The 26,717-nt window shown below is 39.6% G+C and overlaps 1 long non-coding RNA gene across 2 annotated transcripts in view; it reads right to left on the reverse strand.

Moving 5' to 3' along the window:
• LOC106149545 overlaps positions 1–24,301 on the reverse strand; it is a 46,191-nt gene extending 21,890 nt beyond the window's left edge. The window contains exon 1 of one of the 2 annotated variants that reach the window (XR_001235802.1): positions 24,219–24,301. This is a non-coding gene — a long non-coding RNA (uncharacterized LOC106149545). The remainder of the gene's footprint in view (positions 1–24,218) is intronic. The other variant, XR_001235801.1, reaches the window with a different exon arrangement.
• Positions 24,302–26,717: the final 2,416 nt, after the last annotated feature.

Raw genomic sequence — 26,717 nt, forward strand, 5'->3', positions numbered from 1 at the left:
GGTTGATTTCTTGATGATAGCCATTCTTTCTGGAGTGAGATGGAATCTCAGTGTTGTTTTAATTTGCATTCCTTGAATGACTAATAATGTTGAACATTTTTTCATGTATTTATTCGGCATTAGTATTTCTTCATCTGAGAAGTGTGTATTCATCTCAGATGCCCATTTTTGGATTGGGTCTTTGAATTTAGGGGGCCTGACTTTTTAAAATTCTTTATATGTCCTAGACAGAAGTCCTTTGTCTGAGGGGCAGTTGGCTAAATTTTTTCCCAATTTGTGGGTTTTTCTTTTTACTCTGTTGGTGATTTCTTTTGATGTGCAAAAACTTTTCAGTAAGATGAGATCCCAGTTGTTGATTCTTTGAAGTATTTCCTGTGCAGTTTGGTTTTTGTTCATGACCTCTCTGCCTACCCCTATGTCATCAAGATTTTTACCTACTTTCTCTTCCAATAAATTAAATGTTTCTGTTTTACTATTTAGATCTTTAATTCATTTTTACTTTAGTGCATGGTGAAAGGCATGGGTCTAATTTCAGTCTTCAGCATAAAAAAAGCCAGTTTTTCCAGCACCATTTATTAAAGAGGCTATCTTTCTTCCAGTGAACATGTTTGGCTCATTTGTCAAAGATAAGGTGGCTGAGTGTGTTTGTAGCTGTGTCTGCATCTTCTAATCTGTTCCACTGATCTTTGTGTCTGTTTTTGTTCCAGTACCATGTTGATTTTATCACAGTAGCTTTATAATATAATTTTAAGTCAGGAATTATGATGCCACCTGCCTTTCCTTTGTTTCCCAGGATTGTTTTTGCTATTCTAGGCCTCTTCTAGTTCCAGATGAATTTTAGCAATGTTTTCTCTAAATCTGTGAAATATACTAATGGTATTTTAATTGGAATTGCATTGAGTCTGTACAACAATTTTGGCAGTATGGCTATTTTCACATGTTAGTTCTTCCTATCCATGACAAAGGGATATCTTCTATTTTCTGAAATCCTCTTTGATCTCTTTTTTCAGAGCGCTATAATTTTCACTGTATAAATCTTTTACTTCTTTTGTTAGATTAATTCCTAAGTATTTCATCTTTTTACATGCTATTGTAAAAGGTGCGGTTTCCCTAATCTCTCTCTGTTTGTTGCTTGTGTATAGGAATGCTACTGATTTTTGAGTGTTAACTTTGTATCCAGCTATGCTATTGAATTTGGTTATTAAATCCATAAACCTTTTGGTGGAGTTTTTGGGGTCTTCTATGTAGAGTATCATATCATCTCTGAATTGTGATAATTTCACTTCTTTCTTTCCCATCCTTATTCCTTTTATTTCTCTCTTTTGTCTAATTGTTCTGGCTAATGTTTCTAGAACTGTATTGAATAGGAGTGGTGACAGTGGACATCCTTGTCTTGTTCCTGATTTTAAAGTGAAAGCTTTCAGTTTTCGTGCATTTAATATGTTAGCTGTTGGTTTGTCATAGATGGCTTTGATCACCTTGAGGTAAAGGCCATCTATTTGTGCTCATTCTGTTTTCCAGAGGTGAGAATTCACAGCTGTAAATTTCCCTCTGAGGACTGCTTTCATTGCGTCCCACAGGTTGCTGTAAGTTGTATCAACATTTTTGTTTGATTGTAAATACTGTTTAATTTCTACTTTGATTTCATTTGTGACACATTGGTTGTTCAGGAGGATGTTATTTAATTTCCAACTGTTTATGGAGTTTTTGTGATTCTTTTTGTCATTAATTTCCAATTTCATTGCACTATGGTCTGATAGTATACATGGGGTAATTTCAATTCCTTTGCATTTACTTAAACATGTTCTATGTGCTAGTATGTGATCTATTTTAGAGAATGTCCCATGTGCAGCTGAGAAGAACGTGTATTCTGATGCTGTTGGATGGAACACTCTGTAAAGGTCTACTAAGTCCATATGTTCACAAGTTTGGTTAAGTTCTGTTCTTTCTTTGCTGATTTTTTGTCTAGTTAATCTATCTCTTTGTGACAATGGTGTGTTAAAGTCCCCTGCTATGATTGTGGTGCTGCTTATTTCATTTTTCATGTCTGTTGAAATTTGTCTTATATAGTTGAGTGCTCCTGTATTTGGTGCATAGATGTTTATGATTGTTATCTCTTCCTCCTGAAGTTTTCCCCTCACAAGTATGTAGTGACCTTCTTTATCTCTTTTGATTGTTCTTGGTTTGAAGTTCACATTGTCTGCAAACAGAATAGCTACACCTGCCTTTTTCTGGGTTCCTATCACATGGACTATTGTTTTCTATTCTTTAATTTTCAGTCTATGAATTTCCTTCAGAGTTAAATGTGTTTCTTATATACAGCATACCCTTGGATTTTGTTTCTTGATCCACTCTGCCAGTCTGCATCTTTTGCTTCATGAATTGAGACCATTTACATTGATGGTTATTCCTGAAATGTATTGGCTTATCTTTGTCATGTTATTTTCCTGCTGTCGGATCCTCCTTTTTCCCTCTGTTTAACTGCTTGCTCTGCTTGGTGGTTCCTTTTTGTTGTTGTTCTTGAAGTTGTGGTCCTTTTTATCTCCTTCTAGGATATCTTTTCATACTCTTTGTAGGATTGGTTTGGTGCTCATGAATTTCTTCAGTTGTTCTTTATCATGGAAACATTTTATTTCTCCATTAATTTTGAAGGATACTTTTGCAGGGTACATCAATCTGGGTTGGAAGTGGTTTTCTTTGAGTACCTGAAGTACTTCACTCCAAGCTCTTCTTGACTTGATGGTTTGTGTTGAGAAATCTGCCATAATTCTGATGGGTTTTCCTTTATAGGTGATGTGTTTATTTTCTCTAATAGCTTTTAATATTCTGATCTTTTGTTGAGTTTCTGGGATCTTGATCATTATATGTCTGGGTGTAGATTTATTTTGGTTATGGTTAAATGGAGTTCTATGTGCTTTATTCTTCTATATGTCCAGTTTTCTTTCCATGCCTGAGGAATTTTCTGCTATTATTTCTGTAAATAGTCTTTATGTTGTTTTTGTTGACACCTGCTATTTCATTAATACCTATTAATCTTACATTGTTTTTCTTTGCTTCATCTTGCAGTTGTTGAATTGTTATTTTCTGGTTCTTTGTTGTTTTTAAGAGATCCTTCTTTTCACATTTATCAGTGGCAATGCTGTCTTTAATGTCTGAAAGTCTATCTTCAGCTTCATTCAGGTGGTGTTTCCAGCTTTCGATGGAATTTTTAATTTCATAGATATCTGTTTGAATCTGTTTCATGCATTGTAGCTCTTTTCTATATCGTTCCCTCAAGATTTTTCTGAGTTGTCTATGCTCCTCTATTTTCTCGTCAATGTCTTTTTTGGATATGCTGAACAATTCGTTCATTACTGTTGTCATTTCTTTTTGTTTACCTGAGAGATTATTTCTGATCTGATGTCTTCTATGGCCTGATGGAGTTGTTTCTTTACTTCTTGCTATCATTTCAGAGACTTCAGATGTATGACTTCCAGGCTCTTCTTTGTTGATGTCTCCTGGACTTGTTTTGGGTGGTGTAGAGGCCTGAGGTTGCATTTTTCTCCTTCATTTTGTCATTTTTGGAGATCCAGAGGTTCCCTGGAGCTCAGCCTCACTCCCATGATGGTGCTGGATTGGCAGGCAAGGGTCTAAAGTTCCCCAGTGCTTACTGTGTCTCCTATGCTGATGAGTGGTGGCAAGGTGGGGTTCCAGATGCTTCCAAAACTCTTTGCATTCAGTTGGCTCCCAGGCCAGTGTGGGAGGGGTGGGGGAGGCTCACCGGATTTCATGCAGCTGTCTGGACTCAGCCTGGCTTCCACAAGAGTGGAGCGATGTAGGTCATGGTCACTGAGGCTTCAGATGTTGCCCAGGACCCATCCTGGTTCCCATGCCAGAAGGAGAGGGGTGAGGGTGGAGTCCTCAAGGCTGCTGACTCTGTCCAGGTTTCAGCTGAGCTCCCACAGGGGTGCAGGTTATGCTGGGAGTGACAATAAGGCCCCAGAAGGTGTCTGGGCTCCACCTACCTCACACACTAGTGGAGGAGGCATGGGGGTGGCTCACCAGGGCTCCTGAAGATGTCTGGGGTTCTGTCCAGCTCCCATGGGCATCTGGGGTTACAGGGACTGGCCACCAAGGCCCTAGAAGGTGCCTGGGGCTCCACCTGCCTTGCACACTGGTCAGGGAGGTGTGGCAGTGGCTCACCAAGGTTCCTAAAGATGACCAAGTTTCAGCCCAGCACCCACAGACTCACTAGGGGTGCAGGGAGTGGAACCAAGGCCCCAGACAGTGTCTTGGGCTCCATCTGCCTCACACACTGGTCTGGGAGGCATGGCAGGAGCTCACTGGGGTTCCTGAATATATTCGGTTTCAGCCCAGCACCTGCAGTGATCTGGGGGTGCAGGAAGTGGCCACTAAGGCCCCAGAGGGTGCCTGGGGCTCCGCCTGCCTTGCACGCTGGTTGGGAAGGCTTGGCAGTGGTTCACCAGGGTTCCTGAAGACGTCCCAAAAGTAATCTTAAGATAAGTAATGTTACTCTCAGCCTTTTCACTAATTACTTGCATACCACTTAAAGGAGAGTGCAGTTCCTTTCTAGTATGGGCACAGAAATATACAAATATCTTGCTGGATATGTGGCCTGCTCCCCTTGTCAAGTACATGAGGACTCCCTTGTTGGGCTCACATTTCAAGAAGATGAATGGAATAAACTACAAGACTACACTGATGAGACACAAAAGCTCAGTGGTTCATAGTTTAGCCCACTGCTATAAACTAACTGAGTGGCCTATAAATTCCATCCTTAATGTTCCTGGACATAACCAGATTTTTTTCTAAGAATGGCACTGAAACTTCTTTACAGAAGAACCCCTATTAAATAAGAGTAACATCCTATCATGAGAGCCAACAATCATAGATATCAAGATGGCTACTTTCATATATAGGATGATTATATGTAGTTAATCCCCACTACAGGACACCTTAGTAGAAAGGCCCTCCTATGTTAGGAACAAAGAAATCACTCTGGTTCTTATTAGCCTAACTCTATAAGTACTTAGGAGAGATACTCCCCAAGCTATGTATCCACACCATAATTTTACAGGTTGAAGACTAGTTTGCAGCAAACTAGTTTAATTATGCTGGAATTAGATGGGAAGCCCCCAGTAGGACTCATTGGTCCTGTGAAACAAATATGTGGCCTGGTTACCTCCTGGGTGGATAAGGAGATCCATGTTGGGATTTGTGTGGTTACAAGGCAGGAATGTCAAGAATATCAACAAACCTGCAAACTTACTTCATCTATGACATTGATGGTCTAGCTGGGTGTTTCACTGATCATTTGGCTTCTATGGCTAACTACACTCAACAGGCCTTAAATGACATATCAACTCATCTCTCTCTGTAAAAAGAAGTAAATTAAATGAGGGAGGCTGTACTCCAAAATTGGATGGCAATGGATATCCTAAGACCACCTGGAAGGGGTACTTGTGCAATTGTAAAAGCTGAATGTTGTGTGTATAGTCCTGATCCTTCTGCTAGTATCTCGATGGCTGTTCAATATACTAAGTGACAGGTTAATACCACGTCAGATTCTGAAATTCCCTGGACCTTCTCCTTACCCTTTTTGTGGGAGGCTATTATTGGCTCTTCCTGGGGGAAACATTTGTTGGTTGTATTTGTGTCTTGGTTACGTTTCTCTCATTGATGATACAAAATACTTGACACCCAAAATTAAGGAAGGAAAGGTTTATTTAGCTCACTGTGGAGGTTACACTTCATAATCAGCTGGTTCCAAGGCAGAGTGGCACACAGCAAGAGGGCAATATTTCATGGAGGTGCAAGACAGCAAAAGCAGCAAGAACAAAAAGAGAGGAGTAGCAAAGAGCAAGGCTCTTTCTCTCCCTTATATTGTATGCAGACTGCCTGCCTCAGGGCAGGTGTGCCACTCACACTCATCATCCCAGCATTGGACCATGAGTCAATCACAAACTCTAGAGCATGCTCCATGACTGCATGAGGCTTTGGGGGGACATCCAGACACAAACCATAACAGCTTGTAATAGTCTTGTTGATCTTATTATTTGGTCCATGCATACTTAACTGTTTCTTTGGGCTTATCTCCTCCAGAGTTAAAGCTATATGCTTTTCTAAGACGAGAACACTTGGCATCTACTGAGGGCCTTTAAATAGACCCTGTGTAAAGTATCTCTCACTGCCAATTACAACTACAACCCCCATCAGCTGGAAGTAGCCAAAACTGTCTTGCTCCTTGTTCCCTCACCTCAGTTAGGGGTACCTCTTCAGAGGGGGGAATATTATAGACAACTAAGTTAGGTAGAAATATTATAGGTAGTCAGATAGGGCTAGGGCCTCAAAGGAGTCAGTGCAGAAGATGAAACACAGTACAATTGTGGCTAGAGCCACATCTGTTGAAAGTTTGACCTCAAGATAAAGATGGAATGACCATGCCTACTTGGCTCCCCAAGGGATAAACAATAACAAAATTATACTATAATTGGTATCACCTGGTCCAATAAAGTCTACATAGACATCAGTCACCAGGTGGGTGACCAGGGTCTCCTGTCCTATCCCTTCCTAAAATATTCTGATTTTTCCATGTACATTTGGTACATGAACTACCTCTCCATTGGATCAATATTACCTAAGTGGCTATATGTGTAATCTTATTGGTTGATCATGGTTTTGACCCACGTTGTACCCACCTCATGATTTTGCTCTATAAAACTTCCTCTGAGAAGTGGGGTCTGTGGCAACTCACTTTTGAGTCCCCTCCTTTCTCTCAGGTGTTGTCTCTCTCAATACATTTTTCCTATTCTTAACTTCTATTTGTTTGTTAGACTTTTTCTTCGATTTTAGGGAACACAGACTTGGCATATCTGATGTCTAGCAGGTTGGGAATAGAATTTTTCCCCTATATCAATGCCAATGGCAACATTTTCTTCTCTAGAATGAAGAATTAGTGGCAAGAATGTTTCCCCTGACATTCTGAGGTCCTTGTGTCCAAATTAGACCAAGTCCAAGGTTTGCAACTGGACATAATTCAGAAGGTTCATGAACTAGTTGAATAGGGGAAAGGATCGATCATTATTTGCACTACCTTGAAATTTTGCTCTCTAAAATTTAGCATTTCTATTTTAAGTGTGATAAGAAATCCCAGTAGTATTATTAATACCTGAAACTTAGTCACTGATGGAAATCAAAGATAACCTCATATGACATTACAGTAGTCCCATAGATCTCAAAATATTTACCCCCATCATTACTGCAAAATTATGGAAATAATTTTACCTGCAGTTAGAACTTATTTCTTAATGCTTACTGAACAGAAACATATAAAAAATGCATACCACAAGGGCCGAGTAGCGGTACATGCCTGTCATGCTAGCACTCTGGGAGGATGAAGCACGAAGATGACAATTTGAGCCCATCTTGGGCAACTTAGTGACTTACTGAGCTATATTGAAAAGAAAAACTTTAGAGAAAAAGGAAAGGAAGGACTGGGCCTGTAGCTCAGTGCAAAGAATGGTGCAGTCCCCAGTACTAAATAATCATAATAGTAGTAGTAGTAATAATAATAATAATAATAATAATAACTATTTCAATATACCCAGAGTCCTTTATAACACAATATGTTTTTCACTCTTATTTAAAGATTTGAGAGGGGTTCATAAACTTCACCAGACTGGCAAAGGGATTGATGCCCAATAATGATTAAGAATCTCTGATCTAACCAGGGTTAGGATGAGATTTGCAAATGTTCCTAAAGGTCTGTGTCAATGTCTCTTTATTTACACATTCCTGAGATTCAGCCTTCGGCTCCTTGAGCCTCTCTTAACCAAATACGTTAAGGAAGAAGCAGCATCTGTATAAACACCATCTAGCTCAAGTGTCAGGTTTCCTCTTCTTCACAGTTGTTTGAAGCTAACAGTTAATGGCATTAGCAGGATCAATATCCTGTGTGGCTAGAAGAGAAATAAATGTTTTTTGGAATTATGTCTGGGCATTGTGGTTTGACTGCTACCCTGTTTTCTTTGTTTCAATTAAGTGCAACCAATTCGTGTTCTGAAAACAAAAGGGTAAGTTATAAACCTGTAAGTTGCTGCTTTAATGGCATGGGTAGGGCATGAGGATATCACTTAATATCTGTTTAACAGTGTGATTATGAAGAGTCATGGCCTAAGAACAGAGCCCAGATGTGGCATGACAAATGGGTTTCCCCTGATCTGATCCAGTTACCACTGTGTTGGGAAGGATTCTGAGGCCATCTCTAGGCTCAGGGAGAGAAAAGGCGATGTGATTGATTGCTGATGTCTGCTACAGTAAGGGAACATAGCTGTGTGTGTGCCCCATAACTGTCCTGAGTCCATCCCCAACTGGTGCCCACCATTACTCTTACTTGAGCCCGACATAGAAATGTATTCCTGTACATTCCTTGCATCTTCTCACTCTGGGCTGAGCAGGAAGGGGAACTTCAGTTCCTGAAACCATTCTGCCAACTTATTGACTTCAATGGCTGAGCAAGAAGCACGAAATACACGACATTGTACAAAACAGTCTGGGATGCCAAAAAGTCACAGCACAGTTGATAGGGGGAATTTACTAAAAATAATTAGTCAGATCAAAGAAAATGGGATTCCTGTGCTTCCTTCCTACTTCTTAGCATCATGAAGTTTGACCTCAATGAGTTCTGTGCAGAAACACTTTTTGCAGATTCATGGCTTACTGATTCAGTTTCCCTGGTTTGTTTCCTTTACAGACCATTTAAAATGAAGTTCATGCTATTTTGCACTTACAGAGGGCTTTGGCTTTTACAAAGCTATTTCTCAAACACTCCTCTGTGAGGCCGCCTGGCAGTCAGGGAGGTCTCCATTGGCATCATTGTTCTTGCTTTGGAGGTGAAGAACCTGGGGTTTTAAGTTGCCAAGTGACTTACTGGACCCTCATGACCCTGTTCCTTATTTATATCTGGGTTTTCTAAAGAAAATCTTTCAAAAAGAAAAAAAATATTCTTTTATGCATTCATAGTATATAAACGGTCACTCGTCTGTCAACTTTTCCACCCTGGCCAAGATGGAGGTTTTCTTATCTTTCTTTTGTTTTAGTAGAATTTAAGGAATCCACTTACCCATTTGCACTTTGTCCTTCTGCTAGTGCAAACAATCTCAGTCAATGATCTCCTGAGCAAAGCCCCTAATGACAATGTACCCGGCATTCTCGTTGAACTATTTTTTGGTTTTATTTTGAGAAATTATGAAATAGGCAGGTTGTTTTATACGTTAAACATTGACCATTAGGAAGTGCTGTTATTTGCTTCAACTTAGGATATACAAGAAATGACGTTGGATGGGCTGGGGAATTAACAACAACCACATGACTGTGCTTCCCCCAAAATAAGACCTAGCCAGAAAACAATCAGCCTTGAAAACTAGGGATCATCTCTCTAAGCCAGGGAGATAGCTCAGCAGCAGAGTGCCTGCCTGTGAGCACAAGGTCCTGAGTTCAACTCCTGGTAGCAAAAAAAGGGAAAGAAATACACAAAAAAAGAAACAAAAGCCATGGGGCTGGGGATATAGCTCAGCGGCACAAACACCTGCCTGGCAAGAGTGAGGTCTTGAGTTCAATTCCTGGAATGAAAAAAAAAAAAAAAACAGGTAAAAAAATGCCAGCCCCAGTCAGATTACTGTTGCTTTACCTGCCTTACAGGGTAGCCACCAAGCAAGAGAATAGTGACTGCAAGGAAGGTAAAGACAGGCTGATTGAGGCTGGCATTTTTGATCCCTTGTTTTGAACTAGTGGACTATTTTCTGAATAGGTCTTATTTTCAGGGAAAGACAGCAGCTAGGAAGGTAGTTTACTAAGCAGTTCATGGTTCCTACTGGTCTTGTTAGAGCAGTGCCTGAGGCCCCTGATCCCTCATTTTGACGCAGACACCAGCTCAGTTCTCCTATCTCTTTTACCAACATCACAACCCTAGACATTTCAAGTGAAGTAGATACGTCCCATAGTTTCCTATAGTCCCACACACTCATTTATGCAACAGCCATGCTCAATCATCGTAAAGGAATTTACAACGAAGTTAAAGACAGATAAGTTGAAGGGTAATTTTTCTCTGGTTGTAAGATTTTTGTTTGTTTTCTCTTTTTTGAGATAGAGTCTTGCTATGTAGTTCAGCCTGATCTCCAACTCACTGTGTAGTGACTGACTTCAAACTCATAGTGATCTTCCTGACTGACTTCAAACTCATAGTGATCTTCCTGACTGACTTCAAACTCATAGTGATCTTCCTGCCTCAGCTTCCTGAGTGCTGGGATTACAGGCGTGTGCCACCATACCTAGCTCTTGTCATAAGGTTTTTAAAACTTTTAATTCCCATGTAATAATTGTACCTATTTGTGGGGTTTGGTTGTGATAGCTGGATATATTTTAACAATATGCAATGATCAAATCCAGGTAATTAGCATTTCATTTCCTTAATTATTATTTCTTTGTTGAACTTCAGATTCCTACATTTTAGTTCTTTTTTATTTATTTATTTATTTATTTCCGGTACCGGAAATCAAACTCATGACCTTGCACTTGCCAGGCAGGCACTGTGCTGCTGAGCTAAATCCCTGGCCCCAGTTATTTATAAATATACAATAAATTGTTACAAACTATAGTTAGCCTACTATGCTGTAGAAGACTAGAATTTATCTTATCTAACTTATTTTGGTATCCGTGTCCCCTGTACTTTCCTCCTCCTGCACTTCCTGGCCTGTAGTTACCACTGTTCCACTGTGGGCTTCTAGGAGATTGCGGTGGAGTGACAATTGGTGGGCACCTTGGAACACCCAGCTGAACTGAATCAGTGTGGTGCTCAGTGTGGGAGGTCCCCCTGAGGACTGTTGCCAACAACATAAAAAGGAGAATTGGAGGTGCTGTTAGAGAGCTATTGGGGGCTGTTGGTTCTCCTGGGAGAGCTTGTCATGCTGGCTTTCCTGATATGAACTCGGCTGTTCTCATCACTAGAGGAGCTTGGGACCTCACTGTTGCTGAGGATGGCTGTGGTACTTTTGGGGGAGCTCTGGTCCTTGCTTTGAGTGTAGCTTCCTGCCTCCAGTGCAGATCCCTCAGCCTGCTGGCACAGATCCTTCATCCCATGAGCACAGACTTTCTAGCTTCCACTGCTGACTTCTGGGCCTTCCCAGTGCAGGTCGGTGAAACAGGCTTGCCCGAGACATGTTTTGAGCTCTAGGTCTTGAGCTGGACTCATGCAGGACATTTCTGTGGGATCCAGGCCCTCAGCTGGATTTTTTGGATCTTCAGTGTGTGGACAGATTTCCTGCACTCCACTATACTTGACTCTTTGGGTGACTACAATAAAACAATCCTATAAATCATGTGTCCTATATTAAATTGTTTTCCTTGACTACAGCAGAGATCAACTTTTAAACTTCCTTATATGAGTGAGAACATTTGTCTTTCTGTGCCTGGCTTTATTTTGCCACAAATGCAGGATTTCATTTTCTTTTGTAGCTGAATAATATTCCATGGTGTACTTATGCCACATTTTCTTTATTTTTCAGGCATCACTGGACATCTCAACTGATTCCACATCTTGGCTATTGTAATTAAGCATGGAAGTGCAGATATCTCTTGGATATACTAATTTCATTTCTCTTGAATTCATATTTAACAGTGAGAATGCTCAATTAGATAGATTCAGTTTCTGTGAAACTTAATGCTGTTTTCCATATGGCTGTGTGTAAACAGGATATAAAATTTCTCCTTTACATTCTTGCCAACATTTTTTTTCCTTTTTCATTATAATTCTAACTGGAGTGAGCTGATATCCCATGGGGTTTTTTTGATATGTACTTTCCCAATGATTAATGATTCTGAACATTTTTCCCATCTATTCATTGACTATTTGCATATCTTCTTTTGAGATTTACTATGTGACTGTCTTTCTTTTTAGATCATTTGCCCATTTTAAAATGTGTATAATTTGGATGAATTCCTTTTATTCCTGGATATTAATTCCTGATTGTATTAATTTGTAAATATTTTCTCCCATATTTCAAATTATCTCTTCTTGATTTCTTTCTTTACTATATAGAAGCTTCTTAAAGATTACCCTCATTGTTTATTTTTGCCTTGCTGCCTACACTTTCAGGATCTTATTTTAAATATTGCCTATACCAATGTCTTTGAGATCGTTCCTCCATTTTCTTCAAGTAGTTTTTGTTTTGTTTTGTTTTTGGTACTGGGAATCAAACTCAGGACCTTGCGCTTGCCCGGCAGGCACTTGTGCACAGAGCTATATCCTCAGCCCTTGAGTAGTTTTATAGTTTCAGTCTTATATTTAGCCTTGGATTCATTTTGGGTTGATTTTTGTATGTAGGAAGAAACAGGTGTCTAGTTTCATTCTTTTGCACATAGATATTCAGAGTACACAGTACCATTTATTGAAGAAACTGTACTTTCTCCAATGTATATTTTTGGTGTTTTTGTCAAAGATCAGTTGGCTGTAGGTGCATCAGTTTATTTCTGGATCTTTTCCCTATTCTGTTGCTTCAATCCATGTAGCACATTTATGGGAAGACAATTTTTTTTTACTATAGCTTTATAGCACATTTTGAGGTCAGGCGGACAATGCCTACAGCTTTGGATTTTTCCTCAAGACGGTTTTGCTTGGTATCATTTGTGGCTCCATATAAATTTTAGAATTTTTTCCATTTCTGTGAAGAATGTCATTGGTATTTTGATGGATATTGAATTGAATCTACAGTCGCTTGTAGTAGGATAGGCAGTTTAACAATATTAATTTGTCTAGTCCATGAACCTAAAATCTTTTTTTATCTTCTTTAATTTTTAATCAATATTTTATAAATTTTGTCATAGAGATCATTAACATTCCTGATCAAATTAATTCCAGTATCTCTGTATGTGTGTATGTTGTGAATGAAATCGCTTTCCTGATTTTTTTACTCAGCAAATTTGTTAAGCATGTATGAAAATGCAATTTTTGATTTTTTGTGTGTTGATTGTACCCTAGAATTTTACTGGACTTTACTGAACTCATTTATTTGTTCTAAAAGTTTTGAAATTTTTAAATTTATTCTTTTGCTGGAGTTTCTAGTTTTTTCTATATATAAAATCATGTCACCAGTGAACAGGGATAATTTTACATCCTCCTTCTCTATTTGTACATGCTTTCTCTTACCTAACTGCTCTTGCTAAGACTTCCAATAACTTGCTAAATAAAAGTGGTGAAAGTGGGCATCCTTTCTACATGGGTTTTGTCCTTCATTCTTTTTTTTTCTTCTTTTAGGGGGAGGGTACCAGGAATCAAACTTGGGACTTCACGCTGGCAGGCAGGCTCTTGTGCCACTGAGCTATATCCCTAGCCCTGTCCTTCATTCTGTGCATGTGATGTATCACATTTATTGGTTTACATATAAAATATCCTTGCATTCCTAGAATACATCTCACCTGATCACAGTGTACAATCTCTTGGCATGCTGTTGTATTTACTAGTATTTTGTTGACAGTCTTTGCATTAATATTCATCAGGGATATTGGTTTTGTTGTTCCTTTTGTGTCCTTGTTGGTTTTGGTATTAGGATAATGATAGCCTCAGAGAATGAGTTTGGAAGAATCCTCTCACCTACATTTTTTTTAATAGTTTGGTGATAAACATTGTTAGTTCTTTAAATGTTTGGTAGAATTCAGCCATGGAACCATTCAATTCTGGGATTTTCTTTGTTGGTCCATTAAGGTTTTCTGTGTCTTCATAATTCAATTTTAGTAGGTTGTATGTGTCCAGAATTTACTTGTGTGTCGAGGTTTTCCATTGGTGCAATTGTTCATAATAATCCTAATGGTCCTTTGTATTTCTGTGATACCTGTTTTAATACCTCGTTTTTCTTGTTTGACTCTATTTATTTGGGTCTTTTTCTTGAATAATTTAGCTAGAGTTTTGTTAACTTTGTTTATCTGTTTTAAAGACTAACTCTTCACTTTGTTTATCAAGTGTGTGTGTGCTTATGTGTGTGTGTGTGTGTGTGTGTGTGTGTGTGTAATCCCTATTATTATTTCTGCTCTGATCCTTGTTATGTCTTTCCTTCCACTTATTTTGGGTGTGACTGACTCTGCTTTTCTAGTTCCTTGAGATGCATCAATAGGTTGTAAATTTAAAGTCTTTCTTTTTATTTTCTTGCTACTTTCTAAGGTGAAAGTGCTTATTGCTATAAACTTTCACCTTAGTACTACTTTTTCTATATCCAATAGTTTTGGGCACACTGTGTTTACATTTTCATTTTGTTTCAAGAAAATTTTCAATTTCCCTTTTAATTTCTCCAGTGACCCATTGATCACTCAAGAGCATGTTATTTACTTTCATTTATTTGTACAATTTCTAAAGTTCTTCTTGTGTATTTCCAGTCTATGCCATTGTGCTCAGAGAAGATGTACACCCTGATCTTTAACTTTTTATAATTTATTGAGACCTTTTTGTGGACTAACATAAGGCCCATCCTAGAGAATGCTCCAAGTGCTGATGAAATAATATGTATTCTGTAGATACTGGATGGAACATCCTGTAAATGTTCATTATATGCATTTGTTCTACTGTATAATTTAACTCCAATGTCACTTTGTTGACTTATCAGTCTAGATGATCTGTCCATTTGGTGAAAGTATTGATGTTCTCAAATATTATTGTATCAAAGTCTATCTCATTAGGTTTAGTAATATTTACTTTAAATAATTGGGTACCTGGATATTGAGTGCATATACATTTACAATCATTTCCTGTTGTTAAATTTATATCTTTATCATTATACAATGACCTTCTTTGTCTCTTTTCATAGTTTCTAATATAAAGTCTATCTTGTCTGATAGTATAGGCATAGCTACTTGTGCTCAATTTGGGTTCTTACAAACAGAGCTCACCTCACTGGGCCCCAGCTGCGTACATAAGTGCAATAGAGGAGACAGGACCCTGGTCACTTCCACAGGCCACATGGGCATAGCACCTCTTAGGCAGGCCTAGGTGTGCTCACACAGCGGTGGAGATGGGAAACCCTTCAGACTGTGGGCTTTATGTGGGCAGGCTGGGTAGGGGAGGACACAGAACTGGTTGTGCTCCCTGTCTGGCATAATGCAGTAGTGTGCCTTCTTCAGCAGCTCTCCAGAATGGGCTTGGGGCTTGAAACAGCGAACCCTTTTCCCACAGCAAGTCCTTCTCAGGTGTCTGTGAAATTAAAGGAGGCTGCAAAAGGCCTCCTGATTACCTTTCTGCACTTATGAAAAGACTGTCACATTTTCAACCTGATCTTAACTGAGTCACCAGGGTGGAAGGTGCTTTTTGCTATCCTCTACAAGGCCACCTTAAACTTTCATGTTCCACAGTTTCTCTATTCCACCTGTGCTGTCCCTCAGAAACTCTAGCTGACTAACAGTAATTTACTCTCTGGTTTTTTGTTTTTGTTTTTGTTTCTTTTCGCGGGAGGGAAGTATCTCTAGCGTTTCCAGTCTTTCCAGAAGTCCTGGTTACGAGACTATCACCCATAGTTCTGATTCTTCCCCAGTTTCAAACCAACTTCTATTTTTCCAAGACCTATTAATCTTTTTCAAAAACCATTTGCCCAGCTATTTTTCACCCCTTACCACTGTACTCAAAAGGGTAATTTAAATTTAAGAAAAGAGAACTCTGCAAAGTACATAATTGTGAACTCTGGTCTTTGGGATTCAGGGGAAATTCCTGGAGGAAGAGACATTTAAGATAAAAACCTTAAAGAAGAATAGGAAAAAGTAAGGGGGATGGGTAAGGAAAGGTATTTGAGACAGAAGAAAACTCATGTAAAACATAAGAAGGCAAAAAAAGTAATTTAACTTTGGAGCAGAGATGGTAAGGGATGCCACAGAGGCTCTAAAGGTAACCAAGAGCCACACTATAAAAGATCTCAAACATATACAAAGAATGTAGGGCCAAATTCTGAGAGCAAGAGGTAGACACTACATAGCTAATTTTATTATGTAGTGTCTATGTAGTAGACACTACATAGCTAATTTAGCTATTCTGTGGAATATGGAGTTCAGAGGAAAAAGATTTCAAACAAAGAAGAATATCTCAATTCAGAAGAACCATTCTGATGGCCTTAAATATGTTCAATAGAGATGGAGATGAAAATGATTCACAAATCTCCAGATCAATACTTGCATGTGATAGACATTTCTTGTTAGGTACCCATTGCTGGGTCATCTTTATCAGGTCATGTGCTTTAAGCTGTTTTTCACTTACCTTGAGTTGCAGGGACTGAACACAAAGGAGCTCCACCGTTGGTAAGAACGGTGGCTGGGTAAGCACAGTGAGTCTGCAGAAACTTTCATTTCAGAATCTCATGTTCATTTAGCAAGTTCAGGGTTTGTAAGTACCTTGAGTTTCATTATAGGCCTCAGTTCTGACAGTAGAGGCTGAGACAGGTGTTGGAAGTTTATTTTAGGATGCAAAGGAAGTAATGAAGCAGAGAAAATTATCTTGACAGTGGTAAAGCCAAGCTTCATGAAGCACTGACATGTTCCTTAAGCCATTACAGAAATCCTAGAGGCTCAAGAGCAGGCTGGCAGTCAACATTTTCTTGCTACTGCTTTTGTGCCACCGTCAACTACAAAATCTCTAGATACCATGTTGTTTCTGCTGCCTCACGGTCTCTGCTTACTGCCTTTTGTGTGTGTCTTTAGAGTTTCTGTCTTGATTGCTATAGGAAGATTTTCCCTAGACTTTGGCAACACTAAGCCCTCATCCCTAAAACTGGAGGTCTTCCCTGATAGATCACTTACAAAACCTCAGGAGGATTGTTACCAGTTCTCTTTGGTTTACTTACTTGTCCCTATCACTAGTCACTGAGATGAAGAAGATGGAGATACATGTGCTCCACCCCCCACCCCCACCGCAGCATGTCATGGGAAGAAGTTCTCCAAGAAAGTAGTGGCAACTTTTCTGAGAGAAAAGATGTCCTTGGCAGGCACTTTGGGCTTCGTGTCTTCTTGTCTTGAAGGTAAATTTTAACTACTTCCATAACTTTAAGTTCAAACTTTATCTGCTGGAAAATAAGAGTTTGCTAGGTCAGATGTTTATTGATTTTTAAATAAATCTAACATCTATGGAACTGCATCAGATTTGGGGGTATATGTAGAAAAGAATCAAAACAAATAAAACTAGTATACCCTGTCTTTTTCTCTGTCAAGTGTCTGTTCATTAAACATTTGTACCAGTTATCTTTCTTTGGTTACAAGCAACAAAAATTAACATTGGCAAACCCACGCAAAGGAGAATATATTGAGAGACTACTGAAAAGAAAAAAAAAAAAAGAATCAGAGCACCTGGGATGCATGAAGCAGGCATCATAAGATGGACAGGTGTTATAGCAGAAACAGTGTCTCGGAGCATGCCGTTGGGGTGAAAGGGCTCTAAATGCACACAAAGGTGGTAAAATTAAAAAGAAAAGCAAGAAAATGATCAGGACAATGGTTATTTTGAGAATGAAGGCAGGACTGGCTACATATTTTGTGCGCATCAGAGCAAAATGAAAATGCAGGTGCACTTCTTCAAAATTATAAAGAGTTTGAAGAAGGCAATTGCAGGGTCTTCAGGGAAACAAGGCAAACTTCTGGGCACAGAGTTCTGTATGACCCCACAGGTCACTTGCTGTGAAACTGCTCCTGAGAGGGTTTTTATTGGTAAGGGTCCTGCCGAAGACTTTGGAGGACTACTAATCTTGACAGTGGTGCTACATCTGCGCTTGCTTTCAATTATTTGTAAATATTTTATGTAGTTTAACACGCTCTTCTCTAAGTGTCTTTGTTTAAAAAACATCTCATATCCTTTGTCCTAGTGACGCCCATACAATATTCAACAGGCCAGTCAAAAAAGCCTGAGTGGTCATGTTCGGGTAAAATGTCCTGACTGTGGCTGTCCATAGCATGATAATGCTAAGAACAAGAAGAATGAAAAAGTACACATGCAATCTGAAGACAATAAGGACAAGCAGAAGAGCTAATACCAGCAGTTACTGCACTTTAGGTGGTATTTCCAAATTAATTCCTTAGAGACACACAATAATCCTGGAGATAAGGACTTTCCCCTTTACTTCCAGAGTGGAAAATAGACATGAGGTGTTGGGTTTGATCCTAAGGACCAAAAATATTTTTTAAAGGCAATAAAATGTCCCCAAAGCAACTCCTGGAGAATAAGTACTTGGACTTACTAACTGCATTTTGATTGGCTAAGAAATAACAAATATCTACTATACCGGTTAATTTTTTTTAAATTATTTTAAAAATAAAAGGAGGAAAACATTAACAGACAGACAATATTATACAACATATCAAAAGAACAGTACATACAATACTGAGTTACAAACAAAGTGGTAGGGAATTGACAATGGTTGTTGTATTACATATTGATATCTTCGAAGTGGTTAATTTTTTAAAAAAGAGCTTTACTCCAAACTAATATTTTTGTATTTAGTAATTATTTATTTTCAAAGTTTAATGCCCCAAACTAAAGAATCTATACAGAAAAATTGAACAAGACAATGGCTTTCAATATATATGTCACTTAAGAAAGAAGGGGAACTATTTCTAAGGAATATTCACTTACAAAGAAGTAACAGTCAAATTCTTAGTAACTAAAGAAGAGTGTTGGACACGTCCAAGGTCTCCATTCTCACGTTACATACCACAGTCTTAGGTAGCTTCAGTGCCTGCAGAGATGGACTCAAAAAACTAAACCCACAGCAAGCCTGCCCTCAAATCCAACATAACCACATCCACTGTCACTTATCTGCCAAACTGGAACAGCTGAGGAGCACAACTACACACATTAGACTCACGAATAAGCAAGGATGCCAAATGGAAACTCGGGCAGAAATCTGGAAATCCCATTAGTAACAGATGCAGCCCGGCGTGCACGTCTGGGGAAGCATTTGCCTGCACCCTCGGGGAAACACATATCCATCTTGTATCATGACAGCCACTCTGAGCCCACTTGAGATATGTCACAAAAGAGTATATAAAGCCATCCAGCTAGCAGCCACTCACTTGCCCCAAGAGCAGGGCAAAGAGCAAAGGACGGTTGCCAGGAGATACAAGTTCAAGTCCCTGTACAGTCTCTCAGTTGATGTTTGAATTAGGAAGCTGAATGCCTACATTTGAATCGTACATCTTCATCTTGAGCAAGTCTCCCTAGGCCTGTTTACTGTCTCCAAAATGGAGATAACCCATTCTGGCATTATTGTAAGGACTAAGTGAGGTACTATACACATACACTGGCATAGTAATTTTTGTTAATTGTAAAATGAAAGAATTAATGAAAAATATTGTTAGTCCTTTCTAATTGTATTAGTATATTTCCCTTGCTATAGCAAAATACCTGAGAATAAGTAATTTGTAAAGAAGAGATTTATCGAGCTCACGGGACAGAACCTGAATGTCCACACTTACATTGCCCACTAGTTTGGCCTCTAGTGAAGGCTTCATTGCATTACAGCAGTAGTGTGGTGCAAGAGACGGGAGGTCACATGGCGAGGCAGAAAGCAGAGAGAAACCAGCCTTGCTCTTTTATAACTACCTGCTCAGGAGAAGTAGCCAGGGCCCCAGGAGAAGCACCTTAATTCCTTGGAAGGGAAGTGCCTCCAGTGACCTAATGACCTTCTACTAGATCTTAGCTCTTAAAGGTCCCACTACTTCCTTTTTAAACATTATACATTTATTTATTTTTACACATATTAGTTGTAATAGTAACGGAATTCAGTGTGGTATTCACAAACACATACCACTGTTCTAATCCTCACAGCTCCCACCGCAGTACCCTGCCCAGGCCCCAATCACCACTGTTCTATTTTCAGGTCAACTGATTTTCAGTCTCCACGTATGAGAGATAACATGTAGTACTTGTCTTTCTGTGTCTGGCTTACTTCGCTTAACATGATTTCCTCCAGTGCCCTCTACCTTAACACTGCCACTCTGAGGGCTGTGCCTCTAACACGTGAGCCCTTGCGGGGACGCTCAACTGACATCCAAGCCACATTCTGTGACAGTCTTTTGAAAAGCACCTGAAATGGTAATCCCTTGCTTGCTCCTTTTGTTCTTGTAAATGTCAAAATACTTATGACTTTGAGAGTCTGTGAACAGTTATTGAAGACATTACTTGTGTGTATATGTTCACTTCTCTTTTCATACCTGTTAAAATCTTATAATACATACATACAAGCTCACATAAAACACAGGAATTTCAACCTCGGCCCCGCACTGTTGGTAATCAGTGTGTCAAGTGCTGACTATGGAGTCTTGTCCTGTCTACTTTTACTCAGTCTTACTGTCACAGGGAGCTCAGTGAGGATGGGATGGATTCAGGCCGAAAGGGGCTCACACTTAAATGTGGAGATGGTCACATGATGACAGAATTCTCGATTTAGAAGCTCAACGTGGAGATTACCCCTGCTGAAAATATTCTTAATGTATATTTTAGTGGTAAATTGTTAACATTCTTTCCATATTTCCTGACCTCAGCTATTCCCTCCCCTCCTCTGTGGTTAAGGGTAAAATTCAGGAATGGATAACTTTCAGAGAATCAGGGAGACAGGACTTCGCTTGTGGTTAAAAAAAAAAAAGAAGAAGAAGAAAAAAGAAAAAGAGGTGGGAAGAGAGCGAGGTAGTTTAGTTCCTTCGAAACTTGTTTGGAGAAGTCGGGGCTGGGGAGGGCAGGGAGGGGGCCCCTCCAGAGACCCAGATGAGGCTCCAACTTCCCTCTTGCCTTCATTTGGTCTGTGATGCCACTGTCCTGGAGAAAATATGAACTTGCATTCGTGTCTCCAAGGCAAGATATTAGAAGAAAAAATCTTAAGAGATTTTGTATACACTACAGAAATAAAAGCAATAAACTGTGACAGCAGATGAGACTTTCCTGATAGAGATACTGTAATTTCTCAAAGCTAATAAAAAAGCCCTCAAATACATCCTCAAAGAAACTTGACTGTTTATTGTAGCGTCATATTTACAACCCACATAAGGTGCAGTCAACTAATATCATTATAAACTCAGATTTATGGCCACTTAGATTAGGTTTTCCCTCCCACTAGGACCCCAATTTGACCCCCCAAAAAATCCCCTCCCTACTTGTACAAGGAATTCCTGTTGTAACTGGGGACTCTGGGGGCTGCGGACATTCAGTATGGTGTTGGTGACAGTTTTACGTATTCCATTTTCTTCAGGGGATAAAAGTTACGTGCAGAGGGCTGAATTCTTGGTAGAGGATCTATCAGTTTCCGTTACAGTGATAATCAGAGATAAAAGATTTCCCTGGTATAAAAACTCTAATAAAATTACAAGTAAATCACTTGGCCTGATCGCAGATAGAGAAATCAGTGTGACTTTTAGAAGGTGAAACCTTTGATTCTTTAGTAACATTTTAGTAAACTCATTTTTTAAGAACTGCAGCAAACCACACACTGGTCATGTGAATCACGTAGCTCACCAGATTTGTGAGGCCAGGGGACTAGGAAAAGATGACAAGAGTAACCTCCCCCTCGCACCCCTTATCTCAGAACAACCAGTGTCCCAGAGCCAAGTACTGACTTCAGGGCTGCCCACAGCTCTACTCTCAGAAAGCCCTGAAGAAGAGGAGGGAGGCAGAAGACAATCATTTAAAGTAGATCACATTCAGTTTTATTAAAAAAAAAAAAAAAAAAAAAAAAAAAAACAGCTGGGGCAGTTATTCATGCGCTCTGTAATGCCATTGGTATGCCTGATCTGGCCAAGATATTAAAAAGATATTTGAGGAAATGTCTCCAGTTAGTTAGTGTCTCCGGCACAAGCTCTGGCAGAGGCAAACAGAATTCTCTGCCTTTATGTTTCCCTATGCAAAGAGGAGGGGAGGGAATGCTTACGCGCTGATTTAGGGTGACACATCCATTATAATGAAAGCCTGCGCCGCTTGCCAGCACTCCTGGCTGATCTGCCTCCTCCCAGATGCTCAGCCATATGTCCCAAGCTTGGTGTGAGTGACAGTTGTGTTGGTGGAGAAGGATTCCTGGGCTCTGGGTGTTTTTAACAGAGATCCCAGAAAGCGCTGAGGTTGCTGGCTCAGGTGAGAAAGGTAGCAGGAGCGGCTCATCAAGCGGAAGCTGCGCACTCTGAAAGGCACTTCAGTGGTCTGACCGCAGGGTGGAGGGAGGTGGACTGCCTCAGGGCCGAGGGGATCGCTGAGGAACGAGTCCAGGCTCTGCTCGTGGCTCTTTCCACTGCTGCTGGCCTCCCAGGGCAAGTTCTCCTCCTTCCTGCCTCGCCCCCGCGGCGGCTCTGCGCTGTCTGTCTTCCAGCAGCTCGTGCTCGTCCTCACTTACCAGGGCCCCAGCAGATGAGCTCCTAGCTGCACGCGCGCTGCGTCTCTGTGAAAGCAGCTGCTGCTTGGACTGCGCGGGTTTCCTGGCCCCCTGCCTATTGCAACCCTAGCTTAATTGCCTCTGCTCTTGGAATGAAACCAACATTTATTGAACACCTACTATATGGATGACATCATGTTAGGCCCTTCAGAAAAACAGAATTAAGTGTGATATGTGATAACGGGTTCCTGTCTTTAAAAGTCTACAATCTAGATGTGAATTGGAGCTCCTATCTTATGCCCTGACAACCTTGGCCAAGTTTCTTAACCTCTTTTTACCTCATTTCTTCAACCATAAAATAGGGAGAATAATGGTACATATGACTGCTGTTGATAGATTAGTATATGTAAAATGCTTAGAAGAATACTTGATACATAAGCATTCAATAAGTGTGAGCTGTTTGACCCTTAACTGGAAAGACGCAAAGGGAATAAAAGAGGAATAAGATATTCATCCACCATATTTTATAATCAGAGATTTGTGTAAACTAAATTCTCGCAATACATTTAAGGTAGACATTACTGTTATCCTTTCCTTTTTTACCATAAAGAGGCTGTGCTAGAATAATAGTTTGTCCATGCTTTCAATATTGAGAGAACTTACAGTCAAAGCCAAAATTCCTTGGTTACCAAAGCCCATAATTTTGGAAAGATAATTTAAGATATAAGTATTATTTCGAAAACATTCAGGATATATGGCAAAATGATATCTGACTGGGTTCGTGTATAAATTGTCTGCGACTACGCTACTGTAAGAGCTTACTTTGCCACGAAGGTACTGGAAACAGGAAGTTTTCTTCCTTCCACTAGGCCTGGAGAGAAAGGAGGAAGGCACAATTCCTGGAGCTCAGGGAGGGTGGCCACGTGGGGAGAGGGCAGCCTGGCAGGAGCTGTGCCTCTGGGTGAAGGGACACAGCCAGCCTGCTCATGACCAGGAGGGACGGAGCCAGGGAAATAAATACCCTATCTCCCTGCCCCCTTCTCTCTCCTGCCAGTGCCCTTGGGAGGGCAAGGGAGCCCTTTGCCACAGTCCACAAAGACCATCCTCCCTGTGCAGGGAAAAGGTGGGGAAAGGCAGAGAATGGCTGGGGTTCACGTGAGACATAATCCACACAAAACGCTTGCAAGGAGAGGAGACGGCTCACAAAGCACAGAGACTGAAACAGAAAATACTCAACTCTTGATGGTTGCTATTATCTCTTTGTTTCCCTGCATTAGTTAGCTCAGTACTCCTGTGTCCAGCTCAGCTCCTCTGGCCTCACCACAAATGAAAAAGTTTTCTCGTCCCTGCAATGGCATAAATAGCAAGTCACTAAATAGTTAAACTGAGCTTGTTTTGGGTTTTTTGTTTTGGGGAGGGTTAGGGTTTTTTTTTTTCCTATAATCTTTTGCCTTTCTATTTTTTTAAAAGGAAGTTTTAAAAGAGTACTCTTGAAAATCATCTTTTTTAAACACAACCTTTGTGATTTGTTTTATTGGAAGTTCTTAACAGAGGAAAGGGGCCTGTTTGTTTAGATTGCTATGCAACGGGAGGCATTGAGCAAATGGTTTCCCAGTTTTTATTATTTTAAACTTCACCCAGGAGAAAATTGATCCAAGTTTAAGAAAAAGAAGAGGAATGGAATATAGACTCCAGTGTTTTCAAATTTCTAAAAGATATTGCAACTAACAGAACTTTTATATAAGTTCTTTATTTTTTTACTTTCAAGGTAAAATCAATAGAAAATATGTTTATATCTACCCAAGTAGATTTTTTCCAGCCAATTTAAATACCATATGCCAAATAATTACTTACTGTTGAAAACTTCTCATTTTCAATCAGATGTCTTCAAACGGTTAAGTTGCTGTAGAATTATTGTTCATCTCCCTTCCCAGAGGGAAGGCACAAAGCAAACCAGCTACAGAGTAAAGAAGGGCCAATACCCACACAAATTCTCACCCCATTTCAAGCTCATCCCTAGTTTTGTTTACAAAAGCCTTAAGTTCCCCATAGAGCTATTTTTTCATGATGCCAAGAGGTTTTGGGTTGACGTCTATGTCAGTGCTGACTCTCAGATTGGCAGCCTTGGTGAAGTTTCTGAATCTTCTGTTTAAGCTAGAGTGTCCCACACTTGGTTAACTCAGACATCTGGAAGCCAATGGTGGGGAAAGAGAGCAAAGGTTAGGAAAAAAAATAACACTCAGTAGCAACCAGCAAAACAGAGTTGTCTGGAGCAACAAGAAGGGACTGTAAATAGACATCGGCTCTTGTGGCACTGGTTCATCTTTTAAAAACAATGCCCTACTGCTCATCTAATGCTGGAAGAAACAGGTATAAAAGAAGTAAATAAAAACCATTAAAATACCACTGCCCCAAAACTACCAGTACTAACACTTTCATACATTGTTTCTAGTTTTTAAATATTTACTCTATATGTATGTAACATTACAAATACATGCAACAAGTATTTTTGAACTTAAAAAAGATGATTTTAAACATACAGGTTTATATCCTGCAATTTAAAACAAACATCACACTTACATATTTTCTTATCGTTATATATTTTCAGAATTTTTAATTAGCCACATAATTGTTCATCCTACAAATGTGGCAAAATTTATATCAGCAACCTTTATGTATTGTTGGCATTCATTTTTTTAATTCTTTGATGTTGCAAGCGTTTTGAAGAATATCCTTGACATGATGTCCTTATAATTCTCTCTGTAGGAAAATGCCTAATAATGAAATCACAGGGTATAAAGCACATACAGCCCAAATCACCATCTACAGAGGTTGTCCCAAGTCCTGGTCTTTGGAGCAGCTTATGAAAATCCCTATTTCATGATATCCTACCAATCCTGAGAATTATCTTTAAAACCCCTGGCCTATTTGAGAAGTAGAAAAACCATGCCTTCATATTTTAAAACTTCTTTCTTCTTGGCTTAATAGTAAGTCTGAACATGTATTGACCATGCCAACTTAGCTATGCAAATCCTGCTTTCCCTTGGAGTGGGCTTAGAGTGCCACGTCCCTGAGAAAAATCAACTGCCATCGGAAGTGTGAAGACAACCCTCTTAATATAAATATCACGATCTTCCTCTCAACCTTCATTTTAATAATAATACCAAACAATGGATTCTTCTCTGTCATATTTTGTAATATAGTTGTGCCAACTTTCAAAGGCTGACGTACCCTGGAATTAAAAGCAGACTGTGGCAAGAGACCCTGGCAGCTCTCCAAACCAGAATGACAAGTGATCATTTCTGTCCTTCTGAGCCCACAGGGTATGGGGCAGGGACACAAGACTAGTGACATGGGAACCCATCTGCAAGCTGACACTTGCTCACCCCTCACATGTCAGAGACCCTGTTGACAGTTGGGTCAAGTCTACAGACCACTTCTTAAAATAATGCCTTTAACTGTTTAAAATAAAATATATAAACTATAAAAGAATCCAGTTATATTAATATTGTTAACAGAACACAAAAATCTGTAGCATGGCAATATAAGTGCTTATTTGTTAACCACTATGTAACAAAATCTAGTGATAGATCAAAAAATTACTATCATTGCAAAGATAAAGATATTTTAAGTAAATATTAGTAGAAAGTATTTACTTTTAGCAACAGTAAAGTCCAAGTACTGCAAACACCATTCTGGGTTGCTGCCTACATTTATAATGGAGAGAATGAGCATTTCAGTGAGAGTTTTGTAAGAGATGCAATTGTCTTCTCATATTGAATGCTTGAGTTCTCACCATGGACTTCAGGTGAAGAACTTGTGGTCACAGGAAGTGCTCAGAAAGTGGTAAGTTATGTAAATGCATTATCTCCACCTCCACCCAGTACTAGCAATCTGACATTTTTCTCTGGGTCCTATCCATTTTTTTTCTGTTCTTCTCTAATTACTACCATTCTGGGAAGCTGTTGGAAAGTGCAGTAGGGTTGGCTACAGCGGAAGGTCTGAGTCAAAGGGTTGAAGTCACCGTGTTAAAAACACTGTGCTTGACGAAGTTGCAGATCTATGTGCTTGGATCACTTACCCCACCTAGCACCATTGTACCACACTGTGACTTAACAGCCCATCCCCGAGAAGCAAAAGTTCAGGGTTCCAGCTATGGCTTCACCCCTAATGCCAGCTGTGTGACTGAAAACAACACAAAACAAAAAGCACAAACAAACAAGCATAAAGCCTTGACATGCCCAAGGCTTCATTTAAAAAACAATTTGGAAAAAGCCTATGTTTAAATTCTCCTTCTAACTCTCAAAATACTTGATGTTAAAACTTTTTAACTTGTGTTGTATTTTGAAGATA

Source organism: Chinchilla lanigera, unplaced genomic scaffold, assembly GCF_000276665.1.
Source record: "Chinchilla lanigera isolate Chin_1 unplaced genomic scaffold, ChiLan1.0 scaffold00047, whole genome shotgun sequence".
Taxonomy (NCBI): Eukaryota; Metazoa; Chordata; class Mammalia; order Rodentia; family Chinchillidae; genus Chinchilla; species Chinchilla lanigera.